The following is a 19,036-nucleotide window of genomic DNA, read 5'->3' as shown; positions in this document are numbered from 1 at the left end:
TGGCAAACAATCTCCTGAAGGTTAACCCGGATAAAACCGAGGTGCTTATCATCGCATCTCAAAACAGCCCTTGGTGTGAGCTTTTTTGGCCCCCCGAACTGGGAGAGGTACCAACTCCAGGGACGGTGGTAAAAAGCCTAGGGCTGAAAATTGACTCAGACCTGTCCATGGCCCCTCAAGTATCTGCAGTGGTAGGCACCTGTACAGGTCCACTTAAGCAACTGAGGAAATTGGTCCCTATCCTCTCTGTTCCTGTACTACAATCCATTGTGTCTGCCACAGTTATCTCTCGGCTGGACTATGGTGATGCTCTTTACCTTGGTCTCCCTCGGAAACTTCTCAAAAAATTGCAGGTTGTCCAGAATGATGCAGCCAGGCTCGTCTTCTCCCTTCCAAGGAGAACACGAGCTACCCCCCTTTTACTTAAACTGCATTGGCTGCCTATTGAACATAGAGTGCAATTTAAGTGCCTCTGCATAGCCCACAAAGCCATCTATGGGAATGCTCCAAAATACATTAAAGGTAAGGTATATCCCAGGTAGGGCCTTACGCTCTTCCAAGCCCTGTAAGCTTGCCCCATCGAGATTCAAACTTAAATCCAAAGGTGGTAGAGCTTTGTCGGTTCTCCTTCCCCAAATTTGGAACGAGTTGCCAGAAGCTCTACAAGGAGAACCAGTGCTACGCCTCTTTAGGAAGGCCTTGAAGACCTACTTGTTTAAAAAGGTAATTGCTCTTGCCTAACGGTTAGCCCGGCAGCAGGCTGAATATTAGTGACTTGGTTGTGTTCCTCTTTTTTCAAAGCGCTTAGAGACCAGTGGTGATTTGCACTATACAAAAAACAAAGTAACATAACATAACATAACATAACACTTTGGGTGTTCTTATTGTGATACTTGCATTTTATGTACCTTGTAATGATTTTAAGTAATCACATGATAAACTTTGAACTTGAACTACTGATTTGTGTTTGAATGTTTATTTATTTCGAAAGTTTACTGAATAAATTAACAAAAAAACTATCAAAAAAATAATGTAAATGCTCTAAAGTCAATTCTTTTAGAACTTGGGGTGAACTTGTTTCTATAAACCTCATGGAAAAGGTAAAAAAGTAGGGAAGATTGGTGAGTCAGTTATGGCTTCAGTGTAATTCCTACAGTGCAGAACCAGTACTACAAGCAAGGAATAACATCCCTGCTGACAATATATATATATATATATATATATATATATATACATATATATACACACACACACGCGCGCGCACGCACGGGCACACACGCGCGCACACACGCACGCTAATGGAATACTCCTCTACTAGGCAGCAGCAGTATTTGCCTTCAGTCTGTTCTCTGTTCATACAGGCCTGGAACAGGCCTATTAACCATTTCATAACAAAACGTAACGCAGGAACCAACATTTTTGAAGGTGCTAAACCTATAGATATAACCATCCTTCATACTTCATAGCTAAAGCTATAACACCCTCCTAATATATCTGAGGAATTCAGGAATCCTTCGGCCCTGTGACAGGATTACATGAAATGTAATCCTGGTCAAAGTGGACTGCTTTATATCTAGTCCTGAAACTGCTGGAATTTTAACTGATGTTTTTTATCCTAACCCTTCTTTTTCATATGAATTTTTTGTGTATGTTGTAAATGTATTTATATTTAAATTTAATTTGTGCATTTCCTTTAATTTTAGAGAATTTCAAATGTCTGACCTTCCTTGGAGGTGATAAAGAGCGAAAGTATCTGCAGTATGACATTAATACTGTTCCATTATGGCACTGATCTCTGTGTGGCATATTTACAGTCATTAGCCCACTTGGGCTTTATGTTATGTGTGGTGTCCTCCGTATTTACAAAGCGGGACTTCAAGCTAGATAATAATTGCCCACCTGGTCTGTATGAATGACGAATCCTTGAATCATTCACAGCAGGATTTCAGCCGTGAGAAATGATGGCCCATTGGGGCTTGTATATTTATTACTTGACAACAGTATACTCTGATGTTCTATGCAGTGGTCGAAGTGGGAGCAAAAAAGTAGGGGAACTGTGGGCGGAGACTCAGGGGGCGGGAATAAGCAGAGGATTGGATTAGTGGGCGGAGTCGGAGGTGTGGCTAAAAATAGCAAAACATACCCAGATCGAGCCTCCCCTTCCCACCGTCATTCTGGCATCGATCAATACCCTGCTTTATACATACCCATGTTCTGTCCTCTCTTTGACACCATTACTTCCTGGCATCGCTCATTACCGTACTTCTGGCATAGCACGGTTGAGCCCTCCTCTTGCCAACCTACATCTTGGCCTCACTCTTAACCCTGATTCCAGCAAACCCAGATCTAGCCCTACCCAATTTTAATTCCTGCCATCCCACATTACTCCGCTTCTAACATACCCAGATCCAGCTTTGCTTTCGCCCACTCTCACTTCCTGGCATTGAACAAAATCCTGCTTCTGGTATAGCCAGGTTCAGCCCTACCCTTGCACCCTTAGCCCCTGGCATAGTTGTTAGTATGCTTCTACCATACTTAGATCCAACCCTCATCTCGCACCCCTAGGTTCTGGCTTCGCTAACTACCCAACTCCTTGCATACAGGGTATATCCTTCCTGTCACCTTACTTCCTGGCATTGTCCTTTACCCTACTTCTAGCACCCCGGGATCAAACCATTCTGTTGCCACCCCTATTTAAGACAACACTAATTACTTTACCTTTAGGATGTCAGGAGCCAGCTCTCCCCTCACCATCCTCACTTTCTATCACTGCTCATTGCCATGCATCTAGCATACCCAAAGGCAGCCCTCCCATTACCACCCTTACTTCCTGGCACTCATTACTTTGCTTCTAGCATACCCAGCTTCAGCTCTTCCCTTACTGCCTTTACTTCATGTTATAGTTTATTGCCATGCATCTACCAAACTTAGATCTAGCCTTCATCTCGTCCTGCTTAGTTTCTAGAATCACTCACTGCAAAACTTGGAGGATACCCAGGTACAGCCTTCCTCTGACCACCCTTACTTCCTGGCATTGCTCTTTACCTTAGTTCTAGGAGTGATGCAGCCCTTCTGTGCCATCGCTACTTCCTGGCATTGGTAGTTACCTTGCTTATAGCATTACTAGAGTTGCACCCTATTTGCTAACCTTACTTCAAGGTATCCCAAATTACCTTACTTCTAGCATACCCAGATCCAACCATCCCTTCACTACCCTTACTTTTTAGACATCATTACCCTGCTTCTAGCATAGACCGGTTCAGCCCTTCCCTCGTCCTCTACCTCCTTGCACCGCTTATTATTGCCCTACTCTAGAACACCCAGGTCCCACCCTCCTCTCGCCACCCTTACTGCCCAGGATCGTTCATTACCCTAGGTCTAGCCATAGTTGGATCTCGCCCTCCCTTCGGAACCCCCACTTCCTAGAATCATTCATTCCCCCAGCTTCCAGCTTACATGGTTCATTTCTCCTCTTTCCACCCTTACTTCCTAGCACCACTCATTACCATGCTTCTTCATACCTAGATTCAGCCCTTTCTTCACCCCTCTGTATCCTGGCATCCCTCATTACCCTGCTTCTAGCGTCCCCACATCGAACCCTTCCTCGCCACCCATGCTCTCTGGAATTACCCTGCTTCTAGCATACCCAGACCCAGCCCTCCCTCGCCACCCTCACTTCCTAGCAACGCTCATTACCCTGTTTCTAGCATACCCACATCCTGGCCTCCCCTCGCTTCCCCTCACTTCCTGGCAACACTCATTAAACTTGTTCTAACATACCCACATCCTGGCATTCCCTCGCTCCCCCTCACTTCTGGCATCACTCACTACCCTACTTCTAATATACCTGGATCCAGCCCTCCCTCGCCACTCAAACTTCCTGGTATCACCCATTACCTTGCTTCTAGCATACCCACTTGTTCACCCTCACTTCCTCGCATCGCTTATAACCCTACTTCTAGCGTCCCCACATTGAACCCTCCCTCGCCACCCATGCTCTCCGGAATTATCCTCTTCTACCATACCTACATCCAGCACTCCCCTCGCTCCCCCTCACTTCCTGGCATATCATTATCCTGCTTCTAGTATACTCGGGCCCAGCCCTCCCTCGCCACCCTCACTTCCTGGCAACGCTCATTACCCTGTTTCTAGCATACCAACATCCTGGCCTCCCCTCGCTCCCTCTCACTTCCTGGCATCACTCATTACCCTGCTTATAGCATACCCACATCCTGGCCTCCCCTCACTCCCCCTCACTTCCTGGCATCACTCATTACCCTGCTTCTAGCATACCCACATCCTGGTCTCCCCTCGCTCCCCCTCACTTCCTGGCATCACTCATTACCCTGCTTCTAGCATACCCACATCCTGGCCTCCCCTCGCTCCCCCTCACTTCCTGGCATCACTCATTACCCTGCTTCTAGCATACCCACATCCTGGTCTCCCCTCGCTCCCCCTCACTTCCTGGCATCACTCATTACCCTGCTTCTAGCGTACCCTCATCCTGGCCTCCCCTCGCTCGCCCTCACTTCCTGGCATCACTCATTACCCTGCTTCTAGGATACCCACATCCTGTCCTCCCCTAGCTCCCCCTCACTTCCTGATATTTCTCATTACCCTGCTTCTAGTATACCCGAATCCAGCCCTCCCTCACCACCCTCACTTCCTGGCATATTATCCATAGACTGCAAACTGCCCAGGGGGCACATAGGGCGAGCGGGCATAAAAAAGACTTGAAGGGCATCAGCAGAGCCTCGGTACTGTAATTGCAGGTTAAGCTTCGTTTTTACCTACTAAATGTCTCGTGCTGCGCTCTGCAATACTAGGCGCGAGATCTAAAAAGCACACTTTCAGGGTAAGGGTCTAGCTTCTTACAAAACTGGGTGTAATTCTGTTCATCCAGTTTTTGCAGTAGTGGTGTTCACAATTCCTATTTGGAATTGCATGAGGGAAACGGGTTTTGGGACCCTTTTTCTCAGACCCCGCTTGACGAATCAACCCAAAACATTCCAGGTGGCGCTGAGGTGGATGAACTTTGTTTTGTAAAGATTCATCGCTTTTTTTTATAAAAACAACTGCCTCTGGACAGATAAAGCCGACCTTCGGGTGCCTGTCACTGGCTTAAAGTGAAGGAGTGGATTCTCCTGTGCTATAAAGGAGAGGGACAGAGACCTGTGGAAGAAACAAGTCTCCTCTGAAGGGTACCAGCGACCTGGAAGAAATGTAAATGTCTGCAATTTGTTAAACATCAAATACGAAGGCTGCTTGGGAGCATTTTAATTAATCAGATCAATGGAAGTTTTATGGTTACGAAGTTTTATTCTTTTTAAGAGGTAATGTTAGGGTGTTACCAGCGGAGTTCAGGACTGGATCTTTGTAATCATGGCTGGATAGGGATACCAAACCAGCCCTGGCAATTTTCTCGCACCAGCCCCCGGCGAAGCTCTGTCTGGCCCCGGGAGGCTGGAAACGCTTGCTGCTTTTGTTACTGGGGGCGGATATCGCAGCACCGCTGCAAAACCAGGCCTCACCCTTCCAGACTCCAGTGAAACGCCCATTGCCAGGTACAGCCAGTCCAGCACTGCTTTGAACAGAAAAATATTTGCTCTAGGTATAGTCTGATTGCGTATTTCTGAAATCTATATTTTCAAAGCATTTATCTTTAACACTAAATGTTTGCACATTTTGTGGCAGCATATCTTCTACTGTATGTAATACAATTTTAAAATGTTCGCTTTCATAATCACAGTGGTCTCTCTCACAGGCATGGACCTCGTGCTCGATTAATATACAAGTCCAACCAGGATTCAATTCTGTGACTTTGGTTATACAAAAAGACATATGTAGTGGTCGCATTAACCAGTTGAGGTTTCATAACACTAAAGAGTACATTTCTCATTGATTAGTTTAACTTGCTGTTATTTTTTCTTTAAAGTATGTGCGCTAATTTATATGCAGTTACCTAAAGATGAAATACCAAAAAAATAGTTACAGAATGTTTTATTCGTTGTAACCACATTTTTGATTCAGCCCGGATTGCACTTAGGCTCACATTTCACATAATTTATTTATGGACTTCAACCATTGCTTGGAATAAACCTGGTTGATTAGGTATGCACAGGTGTCTTTGGGTGTGTATTGTTCTTTCGGCATGCGATGCATTAGAACGGAGTGTGCAAGTTATCTATAAACAATGTTTTTTTAGGAGTTCTTAGATTAATCTTTATGTCTATTCACGTTAACTCATAACTAAAGTGCCTAAACGTTGAGACATGGTAAAGACAACCTTTGGGGGATCAACACTTTCTGAACCCTCAGTATGAAACTTTACAGCTGGAAGACATGCGGAGGACTTGACCAGCACTAATTTAGCACAACGAGCACGAGAGGAAGAAAATACCTGAGCATGTCTCCTGAGAGCTGCTCTGCCAGCCTCTTTTAATCGTTGCCGCTCAGCAGTCTCTTTCTCATGGAAGCCTTTCTCCTGGAAGTGTCCTCACAAATGAGGTGTGAATCACGGGCTCACGGCAGTCAGCTGCAGGGCCATCAGAGGTAGCCGCTTTCGCGCTATATGCTACACTGATGGCCCCATTCAGTCTCACTTTGCAGGCCCCTAGACACAGCAGGGAAGGGGAGGAGGTCGGGCGCACTGCAGAGGCCTTTGTCAATATTCACGCTGCACCACGCGCCCGACCTTCGTCAATATTCACATTGCACCACTCATGGGGAAAAAAGGTGTAATTTTAAAGTATGGCTCTTCCTACAGTCCTGGTACGGTCTTTCAAAACCAAGAAGTAGGGGAACGGACTAGCATCATTTTTAGAAGTAGGGGCACGCCGTGCCCTTCCGTTCCCGCCCACTTCTAACACTGGTTCTATGTCAGGATCGATGCCCACTAGGGCTGTGTGTATACATGTATATTTTTAGGCGGCATAAACGCTGTGATTGGATTAGGCTGATATTGTAATTGTATAGTCCCGGTAACTACCGGGAGTGGACACGCGCTGAAGGTGCATTGTGGTAAATGTTGTTTTTACCGTTACGATGTCAACGCAAATTAGCTATGTGCCACTACTAGTGATCACGAGACAATGATCTAAAATAAATCGAATTATTATTTGTGCACAGTACTGGAACGCTTATTTAAATTGTGCAGACAGTTATTTTGCGAAGAATATTATTGCAAGAAAGACTAATTTGACTGAAGTCTGTTTTCACTTTTTCACGAGGGTGATGTCACGTGATTTGTATATAACTTTATTGTTTTCACCGACACATTTACCCGTGATCAAGAAGCTCTTGCTTCGAAACGCGTCGGGTGATTTTTCTGTGCAATAAATTTCACTTTTGAAGCGAAGATGGGCCAAAGCGTGTTGTCTTTTGATGAATAAGACAGCGTTTGTGATTTGGAATTGATCGGGCCGACGACCCCGCTGTGGCCCGCCAGTACAAGTAGCATTGGTTTTTATCACTGAAATTTGGTTGATATATATATATGGTTCCAATCCTGCTTCTTCAATGATAAAACAGGCGCCGACTCCGTGGGGTAAGAATCAAAGATTTATTTTAATCCAAAACGACCAGACGCGTTTCGGCGGACAAGTCCACCTTGTTCACTACATCTCTCTCTCTATATATATATATATATATACACATATATACACACACACGCACGGGCACACACGCGCGTACACACGCACGCTAATGGAATACTCCTCTACTAGGCAGCAGCAGTATTTGCCTTCAGTCTGTTCTCTGTTCATACAGGCCTGGAACAGGCCTATTAACCATTTCATAACAAAACGTAACGCAGGAACCAACATTTTAGAAGGTGCTAAACCTATAGATATAACCATCCTTCATACTTCATAGCTAAAGCTATAACACCCTCCTAATATCTAAGGAATTCAGGAATCCTTCGGCCCTGTGACAGGATTACATGAAGTGTAATCCTGGTCGAAATGGACTGCTTTATATCTAGTCCTGAAACCACCTAAAAAGCAAACAAGGTATGACTTCTCATCACTGCCCTATTAGAGAGGAATATTCTTTAGGATTCAATGGCTGAAAGGGTCGGTTGCTCATTAACTGTATGTGCTGAAGTGACAGCAACTAAAACAACTCAGCCTTCCAAGAGAGACACTGCAATGAAGCCTTCATATGGCCTCAAAAGGAGGAGACATCACTTTAGAAAGCACCAAATTCCATTCCCATGGCAAAGACTTACTTCAAGCCTTTCAAACTCCACTGGTATCTTGAAATATTTTATTTGGCGAGATCCTCTTGTGTATGCTGTTACAGATGCACTTTGGACCTTTATCAAAGAAAACTGCAGCTTAGCTCTAGCCAAGTACAACAAGATTTTATCTTCTTGACAGGAGGTAGGGTTCGGACGTAGTTACTAACACCATAAGCAAAATTTTTCCATTTGAAAGCATAAAAAGCTCTTGTTGAAGGTCTTTTTGGTTGCTTCCAAATTGCTGTGCACAAATAGGCAGGTTTATATATCCTCATTGTCTGATCTCAGGAGCCATACTGCCAAATTTCAGGACGTCAGGTTTAGGTGAAAGAGTTGGCACTGATTCCGGCCAATAGGTCCAGCTTGCCTGGATGTTTCAAATGTGGTTTAATAAACTTTGAAGACGCAGCCGCGGCCCATGTTGGTAAGAGCCGTGAGGCCAGGTAAGAGGATTTCAACAGACGACAACAAGGGAAAATTAATTATTTATTAAATTTTCCGTCGTTGTTTTCTGTCGAAATCCCAGCCTCACCGGTCTTACCTGCACTGGCCGCAACTGTAAAAAAGGCCTGGAAGCTGCCATTGTTTCAGGAGCAATGAGGAACACTGTTGCTTTGGAACTCCTTAGCAGAACTCCTTAGAGGCATTGTATCAGTGGAAAAAGTGTACAGAAAGGTTCCTGCCCAGTTCATCAGAAGGACATTGTCCAGAATGCCCAGCTGTTATAAAGCCTGGGTATTTAGAGCCCGATTAACAAAATTTCCATGCAGAAAAAGTGCACGCCAACTTTTTTCAAAGACAAAAGTATTTCGGAAATCGACCTATGCACGAATAGGTCAGTCTAAAAAATTCAGAATCACTGAGGTTGCAATCTGACGTACCTCTCGAATATTTGTGTAGTAAGTCACAAATTGCTACTCTCCATGAATGGCAGCCCTCACCAACATGGTGGCAGGATGGGGTCAGCAGACCACTATGTCTGTAAGTCAAATTTCTTGCAGAATGTAAAAACCTGTCCTATCTCATATTCGATTCTGTCTTTTTGAAATGTATGTGCTTATCTTGATTTTAATGATGTCTTTCTGTTCTTGAGTCAATCATTTCCTCAGGATATTTAGCAATTAATTCCTTCTGATCTGAATTTTGGAACTCATTATTAATTTGTAAAATTTCTTTTTGTAGTGGTTCTCGATCAATCTCAGCGTATATAACTAATATTTGGACCAATGTAGTGGACACTTCCAGATTGCCAATTGAAATATACTCACATGGACACCAGATAAAATATGGAGTGTGTCAGATGTGGTTCAATGAATTTTCCACTAGATGGCAGCGTAGTGGGAGAGAAGTTGAGACTTGTTATAACTGTCTCCCTATAGGATTCTAAATAACTGAACTGATTTGTTTATTTGTTACAATGAATTTAAATTGTAATGGATTGAAATGTAGAATCAAGGATACTACTACTACACCCAACCTTAAAGCTTTAGACCCCCTCTTCCCCCCACTTCGATCCGCTCTACTCCCGCCTACAGCTTCTCGGGTACAAAATGAAACTCAATCCCCACCACCACATGCCCCCACCGCTCAGATCCCTGAGTCCTCACCCAACACAGTGTCCCGACCAAACATGCGCCACAGCTCCCTAAGGATAACACAACCTTATGTTATGTTATGTTAATAAACATTTAATACCGCGCACATACACCAATTGGTTTCTTGGCGCTCAAAGACAGTGGGCTATGGCGTGGGGGGTGTAGGCAGCTAGCCGTGGGCAAGACGAAACAAGTGAGTTTTTAAAGATTTACGGAAGGTGGGGTAGTCAGAGATGAGTCGAATAGGGAGGGGAAGGGAGTTCCAAGTGGATGGGGCAAGAAAGGAAAAGGCAGCACGCCGTGCTTCTTGTGTCTAAACCTGAGAGTGACCAACAGGTTGTGGGCAGAGGATCTGAGGTGTCGAGGGGGAACATAAGGGTGAAGGCAGAAAGAAATAAAAGCTGGAGCAGAAACAAAAAGAGATTTTGCAGCGTTGCGCAACCGGGAGCCAGTGCAAGGTTTTTAACAGCGGGGAGACATGTTGATGTTTGGGTTGCTGGAAGATTAATCTGGCTGCCTGGTTTTGCACCAGTTGAAGCCGTTGAAGATGGTAAGCTGGGATCCCCACGTATAGACAGTTGGCATAGTCTAAACGTGAGGTAACCAAGGCCAAGATGACAAGAATAAGAGCCTCTGGAGAGAGGTACCTTCGGATCTTACCGATCCTGCGGAGGTGGAAAAAGCAGGCCGAGGTAACAGCATTGATATGCGGCCGCATCGAGAGGTCGCTGGAGATGACGACACCTAGGCTCTTCAAGGAGTCAACTGGGCAGGGGGGGGGGGGGGGCGAGGGCAGGGGGCCAGAAGTTGGAAGTCCAAGGATGTGAAGGCCCACCGATCAGGACCAGCTCTGTCTTGCTAGGATTGAGCTTCAGCTGGCTGAAGTTCATCCACTCGTAGATGGAGAGCATGGTGGTTTGGAATTTAGAGCAGGAGAGAGGAGAGGAGTCGATAGGGAAAATAAGTTGCAGATCATCTGCATAATTAAAAGTGGTAACAGAAGAGTGGCGGAGGGAGACCAACAGAGGCTGCATATAAAGATTGAACAGAAGGGGAGATAAAGCAGAACCTTGGGGGACACCGCAGGAAAGTGAAGTGCAAGGAGCAGAAAAGGAAGATAAGTGTACAGATTGGGTCCGGAGTTGGAGAAAGGACACAATCCAGGACAGGGCCAGGCCCGAGATCCCAGCATTTCTGACACGGTCGACCAAGATGTCGTGGTCGACCATGTCGAAAGCGGCCGAAAGATCAAGTAACACCAGGGCCTGGGCCAAGTTCTTATCGGCCCCCTGTCTCAGCGTGTCCATAACCGCTATCACCACTGCCTCCGTGGAATGGGAGGGTCTGAATCCGGCCTGTTGGTCATCGAGGAAATGAGTTTCCTCGATGAAAGTGCTCAGACAGCGGGTGACATAGGTTTCCAAGACTTTCCCCAGATATGGGAGAAGGGAGATAGGTCGGTAGTTGCCCAGAACCGCGGGGTCGGAACCGGGTTTTTTCAAAATAGGTACCACCACAGCGCTTTTGAAAGCATTGGGGACAGAGCCTAAGGAGAGTGAGCGGTTTATAAGGTCCAGAGGAGGGTCAGGGCATGCCATAAAGGCGTCTCTAAGAATTTTGGGAGGACAGCAATCCTTGGGGGAGCCTGAGTCCACAGCCGAGAGTAGTGAGCGGAAGGTGTCTAAAGAGATCGGGGGAAAAACATTCAGGGAGTGGGGATTCGAGGGAGGAAGGGCACTCAGGTGAGACATAGTGGTGGGGGGAATATTATTTTTAATCGTGGCAATTTTATCAATAAAAAAAGAATTGAGGGAATCGCACAAAGCTTGTGATGGCTGAGGCTGAGGTGTTACGCGGTCGGGTAGGGAGAGTTCAGCTACAATTGAAAAAATTTCTTTGGTTTTAGATGCAGAATTGATTACTTTTTGAGAGAAATAAGCAGATTTAGCCAAAGTGATGGATTGTTTGTAGGATTTGAGTAAGTCAGTGTAGGTAGTTTTCAGTGAAGGATCATAATTACGCCTCCATCGGCGCTCAGCCTGACGAAGAAGGAGTTTGCTGGCCTTAAGTTGGTCAGTAAACCTTAACCTTATCCTCCTGAGGTTCCGTGACGACTTGAACCCGTGTTTTCAAGTTTGTCGGAAATACATAAAAAATGGTATCAGTGAACCGCAAATGATCCATTTAGTATATCCTAGTGTTTTCGCTACGCTACGAGCAAGAGCACTCCTTCCACTGACACATTTCTGATCTACCCACGGCATCCATCTTACATCATGGCCGCCATTTTGTGGTTCCTTGCCCTCACATATGCAATAGCCTCTGATCACTGCATTCACTCCACTTTGATTAAGGACACGTAGCTTTAGCCGGAGATTCACCTCTTACATGACACGTGCACCTTAAATCAGATCACGCTGTAACTGCATGACTCGACAAAGGCTGCCTCCTCTGCCCGAGGCCAGTCCTGCCAAACTGGTCTTCGTGTCCATTGTACCTGATCATGATTAGGCGGCCGAAGCCGGTAGCCTTGCCCATTTACAACCCACAAACATCTCTTATCCCGCTTTCTATCTTCTGCACCTGGCTATGCTCCTTTTCTTCTGGGCCTTTATTAGGGGGAGGTAACGAACTTTACGATGAGGCGGTCCGGCTCTTGAATACAATATTGACAAGGGATTGTGATGGACTGGTGGGAACCCCTCTTCGTGATGTTTGGTATCAGATATTATCGACAGTTCCTGTGTAACGCCAAATATTTATTGTTTAGAGACACAAAAGGTTTGGGAATGTACCGACATGTGAAATATTTGCCTAGAGCACAATTTTTGGTATATAAGGAGCAACCCACTTTGTACAAATCGAACAGGCTCCTGGTTACTGCCCGTGTGTAGTATCTATGACTTCTGTGTCCCTGCAGTAATAAACCTTTGGTCTTTGACGCCACCATCGAGAAGCCCGTGTTTCTGTTCATTTGTGCACCAAGGCAGGTGGGACTCCGGGGTCTTTGGGTGTTGTACCCTGACACCTCTGGACGGAACCAAAAAGTCCAGAACTCCAATTGGCGCCCAACATGGGGCGACGTCATTCGGTACCGGTCCAAAAGCCTGAAGAGTTCGAGAAGCTTCGTGTGAAGATTCCTGAGGGAGGCGCCCCACTTCATCGATCCCGGCATATCGCAAAAGTGGCCCTGAAGTTCTCTTCCACGAGGGTTCCCGTTCAGGACGGCTGCAGTGGGCCGTTGCCTTGACCGTCGCCCTGTCTTGGACCCGAAGTGGTGCAGTCCTTAGTACGGCGAAACGTGACGGGTTTCTCCTTGGTGACGTCTTCAGTGACTCAGTTAAGTATTTAGTAATAGCTAGCTGGTTACTTTTGTGAGGATTGTTAAAAATCCTTGATCGGTTCTAGGTTTGGTTTGGTTTTGCCAGATTATCATTGGTTGATCTAATTACGATAATCTATTTGGTTTAGTTTTGGGTATCGATACATCAGTTCGTTTTTGGTAGGCCTAAGTTCTTGGTTCAAGTGCACAATTTGTTTCGTGTTTGTTTGTTTTGTGTTCCGGACTGAAAATGGTAAGTCGGAAAATGTTGTCTTGTTTTAGTTGCAACAGGGACTCACAATTAGAGGACTCTTGTCTGGTTCCTCCGATTGGGACTCCCCTATATGATTTATACTGTAAGTATGGTGTGGGTCCTATAACTTATAATGAGATATGGGTCCGTTATTGTAAGAAGGATGGTGTCCTTAGTTGGCCACTGCATGGTAGTTTTGAACAAGAGATTCTCGACAACTTAGAAGCGAAATTGTTTAGGAAGAAAGCCCGGCCGGCAATGTTTGACTCTTTTCGTTATTGGCGGAAAGAATCCAAACAGAGAGAAATGAAAAGGTTGAAGAAAGAGCAAAAAGAACAAGAAGAGTTAACTCTAGAGCAAGCGACTAAACAGTTGCAGGCTAACGAGTGTGAGAAGGCCATAGATGTAGCCATTAGAGAGCATAACTTAGCGATTGACAAGTGCTATCCTGCCTTGCCATCGAAAATGGCTAAGATACTGGAGGATTCCGAAAACGATCCTCTGCTATCTTATCTGTTACGGTCACCTCCACCGTATGCACAAGGTGCTACGGCTCCACTCATCCCGAATGTTCAATTGCCGGTTGCTGGACAACCTGGTGTTCCTGCTCCTGTTCCTCAGAATCAAGTTCCTATACTTCCTGTGGTGAATGTAAATGTTCCTACAGCTCCTCCTCTTCCCGCACTGCCAGCTCCTATACCTACCACTGTACCTACTGGTCCTCAAACTATTTTCCTCGATACTCCTACTGTTTCGTCATCTATTCCTACCTCTACTGCATTCTCTATGTCTGCGAGTGTACTAACTTCACTTTCTGTTCGTCGAAGAATCACTGATTCTGTTACTAATATGCTGTCTCCTATATATAAAACCTTGATTAAGACTCCTACTCCTGACTCTGTTCAGAGACGGAGTCAGCTTCCAAGTACTGAGGAACGGGGAGTTTTAGACTCCACGGCTCTCAGATGGATTTCGAAGGGTAGAAGATATAGTACGAGAGATGTGTTAGAGACATTTATGCAATGGGGAGAGCCAACGCAACGGTACGTCTTTGATGAGATGTGCTCGTTGTTACGTGAAGAGATAGAAGAAGACGGTGTCGAATCAGATTTGGAAGATTTAATTAAAGTTCAAAAGGAGTTTGCTGCTGGAATGATAGTGGGTGAGAATATAAAGCAAGCGATGGAACTCATTTTAAGTTTTAGGAGTGATCCATCTCTTCGTTCACCGAGAGATTTAGAAAAAGGTAAAGTGAAGCCAAGTCGCCAATATCCTATGAGGGAGGTTCCTCCAATTTGGCGCGAAGCAGTACAACGTGATGATAATGCAGGAATTGCAGCTGCTCCAGCACAGTTCCAAAGAGTATGGATACATATTCCATGGAAGCGAGCAGAAGTGTTAGCAGTGAAACAGGCCTTGCCAGATCCACGTAAGAATCCAGCCGGATATTACAAGGAATTGACACAGACAGTTGAGGCTTGTATAATGAACTTAGCCGACATTGATATGTTGTTTGGTAATGTAGTTCCGCAACCAGTGTGGGCTAAAATTCGTAGAGAGGATCATCAGGCTGCTTTAGGTGGTGATTGGGCAGCTATCACTGCAGCAGATGCTCAACAAATAGGTGGTGCGAAACCCGAACCTTTGATTGCTAATCTGCCAGGCAGAATAATTGATTTAATGAAGACTCTGATGCCAGCATTGCGTGTTAATTGGGACAAGTTGTCAGCGTGTAGACAGAAGAAAGACGAAAGCGTCTCGGACTTCTTCACGAGGTTCGAAGAAACTTTTGTAGATCATAGTGGTCAGGATATGAGCACAGAAGGGGGACAAAGACTCTTTGTCGATAAATTTGTGCATAATTTGTTACCTGAATTATGCAATAAATTGAAAGACTCAGAAAGTGCGTGGGCTGTATCTACGACAGCGCAAATACTTGCGACTGCACAGTACTACGAAAATAGGGATAAAGAGGAAAAGGAGAAATCAGAGAAGAAAACGAAAGATTTAAAAACTAAAGTTCTTTTGCAGCAGGCGTATCCGCCTCGTACGAATCAGACTAAAACACAGCAAAACTCATATCAAAGGACAGATTATAGTACATCAAGGCCTCAATATCAGTGGAATCAGTGCGCGTACTGTAAGAAAGAGGGTCACTATAAAAATGAATGTCCGATCTTAGCGCAAAATAATGCAGCAGCAGCTCAGAGAGGTCGTGGTGGTTATGCGCAGAATTCTAGAGGTCGAGGGCGAGGTGCTATGCCTCCGCAAACGAATGATCGTCCTTCTAATCACTTTGATCAACGAAATGTACAGTCAGCTCAACAGAATAGATCTCAGCAATATCTTGTTGAGGATTATTGTGAAGTTGATGAGGGATTCCAACAAAATGGGTACTAGGACAGCCATGGACAGAGAGAGGGAGTAGTATCAGTTCCAGTGGATCAGAGTGGGCCTTATGTAGCAGTAGCAACATCAGGTGTAGTCGAACCGTTTCTGTTGGATACTGGTGCCGCGAAAAGTTCTATCATGCATGCGAAACTCCCTGGCGCACCTTTGTCTGGCTCAACAAATGTTTCCGTAGGTTTTTCAGGCGCCCCTGTGTACAACCCGATATCTGGTCCTTTGTCTATTTCTGTTGGACCGTGTCAATTGAAAGCACCCCTGATTTTGACGACAGGTTGTAATGAAAATCTGCTTGGTTTAGATTTGTTAAAACGACTATATGCGACATTGTACTGTTCTCCGGAAGGAGTACAGCTTACTTTGGGTAAAAGACTCACCTCTCCGATGTACTTGTCAATGGACGCACTCCCGCCGGAGCTACGTTCACTCCCTGATTCTCTTTGGGCGACTGGTCCCAACGATGTAGGTCTACTAGAAATTCCACCGTATGTAGTAACTTTGAAAGCAAATGTAAAATTTCCAAGAATTCCTCAATATAAAATCTCGAGTGAAGGAGAACGTGCACTTTTACTAATTGTGCAAGATTTGATTAAGAAAGGTGTGGTTGAAGAAACGCGAGGAAATGTCTGTAACAGTCCTGTATTACCGATCTTGAAACGAACTGATCCTACAAAGCCTCCAGTTTATAGGTTTGTCATAGACCTTAGAGAAGTTAATAAGATTGTAATTCCGCAGTTTCCTGTAGTGCCAGACATTACTGCCTTGTTAACATTGATTCCTGCCACAGCTACGTGGTTCTCAGTTATAGACCTTAAGAATGCCTTTTTCAGCATTCCGATAGCTGAAGAAAGTAGGGATATTTTCGGCTTCTGTTTAGGAGGTCGCAGTTTCAGATTTAAACGCGCTCCACAAGGCTATTGTGAAAGTCCATCCATTTACAGTCAAGCTTTAAAAAGTCAGCTAGATTCTTTTGTCCTTCCTCCAGGTTCTGCCCTAGTACAGTACGTAGACGATCTTTTAGTGGCTGCCGATGACAAGGAAACTTGCAAAGCAGCTACAATTTCACTATTGCATCATTTGTCTAATTTGAATCATAAGGTGTCCCCTTCCAAAATGCAATATTGCTGCCAAGAAGTAACCTACCTAGGTCACCTCTTATCAAAGGAGGGAAGGAAGTTGACCCCAGAGAGAATAAAAGCAATTACACAGATGAGTGTTCCACACACACAGAGGGAAGTACGTGCCTTTCTAGGTATTACCTCTTACTGTAGGCAGTGGATTCCAAATTTTTCTCTTTTAGCGAAACCATTGGTAGCTTTGACTGGGAAAAATGTTCCGAGTCCGGTGCCATGGTCTGATGAATGTCAGGAGAGTTTTATTGAGTTACGAAAAGCACTGTGTTCAGCTCCTGTATTGGGTACACCTGATTATAGCAAGCCATTCACGCTCTACGTTCACGAAAGAGAAGGTTGCGCGTTGAGTGTTCTGACACAGAAGTTTGGTGATAAACAACGCCCTTGTGCGTATTTCTCATCAACATTAGATCCGGTAGCTAGAGCATTGCCTAGTTGTTTGAGGGCTACAGCGGCAGCTGCAGCTTCCATTCGACAATCTGCTGGTTTGGTGATGAACAATATGCTAGTGGTCATGGTTCCTCATGCAGTGGATACACTCATGAACCGAACGAAGACACAACACCTTACTAGTGCGAGATTATCTGGTTACGAGCTGACGTTATTAGCGAGTCATATTCAGATCAAAAGATGCAATGTATTGAATCCAGCAACATTGTTGCCGACTGATCAAGAGTCGAGTGATTCTGAGCCACATGACTGTTATTTCAAAACGGAGGAAGAGACAAAAGGTCGCATCGACTTGAGGGATACTCCCCTATCCGACCCGGATGGTACGCTGTATGTGGACGGGTCATGTTTTAAATTGGAGAATGGTGATGTGACTGCTGCCTACGCGGTAACGACTTTGAAGACGATTGTGGAGACTGCAAGAGTGAGTCAGAATTCTGCCCAAGCAGCAGAATTAATAGCTCTTACGAGAGCGTGTGTTTTAGCTGAGGGAAAGAGAGTGAATGTGTTTACAGATAGTCAGTACGCATTTGGCGTGGCCCATAGTTTTGGCCGGTTGTGGAGAGAAAGGGGTTTCATTACGTCCCATGGGACTAAGATTCAACATGGTCAGCTAGTTAACGACTTGTTGGAATCTCTAACCTTACCGACTGAAGTTGCGATTGTGAAGTGCAGTGCTCATAAAGCGATCACGGATGATGTTGGTCGGGGAAATGCCTTTGCTGATGAAACCGCTAAACAAACAGCTAGAGACATGATGAGTAGAATGTATGTTGCTACGTCTGCAAGATGGATTGCTGAGTCTGGAATGTGTGAGGACACTATGGAAAGTGTGAAAGAGATTCAGAAAGAAGCGACTGAGGAAGAGAAACGCGTATGGAGAGAAAGTACGGGCAAATTGGACTCGAATGGATGTTGGATCGATTTGACAGAACAGCAGCGTTGGATGTTGCCTGATGCGTATGTGCTTGCAGTAGTGACGATGGCGCATGGAGTGGCGCACATAAGTTCTAAAGGGATATGTAAAATGTTAGCTCCGGTCTGGAAGAATGAGGGAATCAGTAAGTGTGCAGAGAGAGTGGTGAAAAATTGTATGGTGTGCTTGATGCATAATCCTGGCAAGGGAACTCCAACTCCAGCTGGTCATTTTGCTCCTCCTTCCTGTCCCTTTGAAGTGATTCAGTTAGACTTCATTCACATGGAACGCTGCAACAATTTAAAATACGTCCTGGTGGTAGTTTGTGCTTTTTCCAGGTGGATAGAAGCATACCCACTAAAGGACAACACTGCTCTATCTACTGCCAAAATTCTTCTAAAAGAATTTTTCCCTAGGTACGGAATGCCACGGATTGTATGGTCAGATAACGGAAGTGAGTTTATAGGAAAAGTTATGCAGAGTGTGTGTGCTGGTCTAGGATTGAAACAAAAATTCCATAGTGCAAACCATCCCCAGTCTGCTGGTTTAGTCGAGGGTTACAATGGCACCCTCAAGCTTAAAATAGCCAAAATACAAGCATCCACAGGTTTGGCTTGGCCAGACGCACTTCCTTTGGCTTTGTTATCAACGAGAGCAACAGTGCATTCTAGAATAGGGCTTTCTCCATATGAGATTGTGTTTGGCCGCCCAGCAAATATCTG

General features: G+C 45.1%; 1 protein-coding gene across 3 annotated transcripts in view; it reads right to left on the bottom strand.

Annotated features, from left to right (window-relative positions):
• The window catches only part of LOC147678637 (monocarboxylate transporter 13-like), a 220,549-nt gene that overhangs the window by 32,831 nt on the left and 168,682 nt on the right, over nt 1-19,036 (bottom strand). The window lies entirely within an intron of this gene.

The sequence above is a fragment of the Lissotriton vulgaris genome, chromosome 12, assembly GCF_964263255.1.
Source record: "Lissotriton vulgaris chromosome 12, aLisVul1.2, whole genome shotgun sequence".
Classification (NCBI taxonomy): domain Eukaryota; kingdom Metazoa; phylum Chordata; class Amphibia; order Caudata; family Salamandridae; genus Lissotriton; species Lissotriton vulgaris.
The sequence above is the reverse complement of the archived record's forward strand: the minus strand, read 5'-3'. Positions and strand labels throughout refer to the sequence as shown.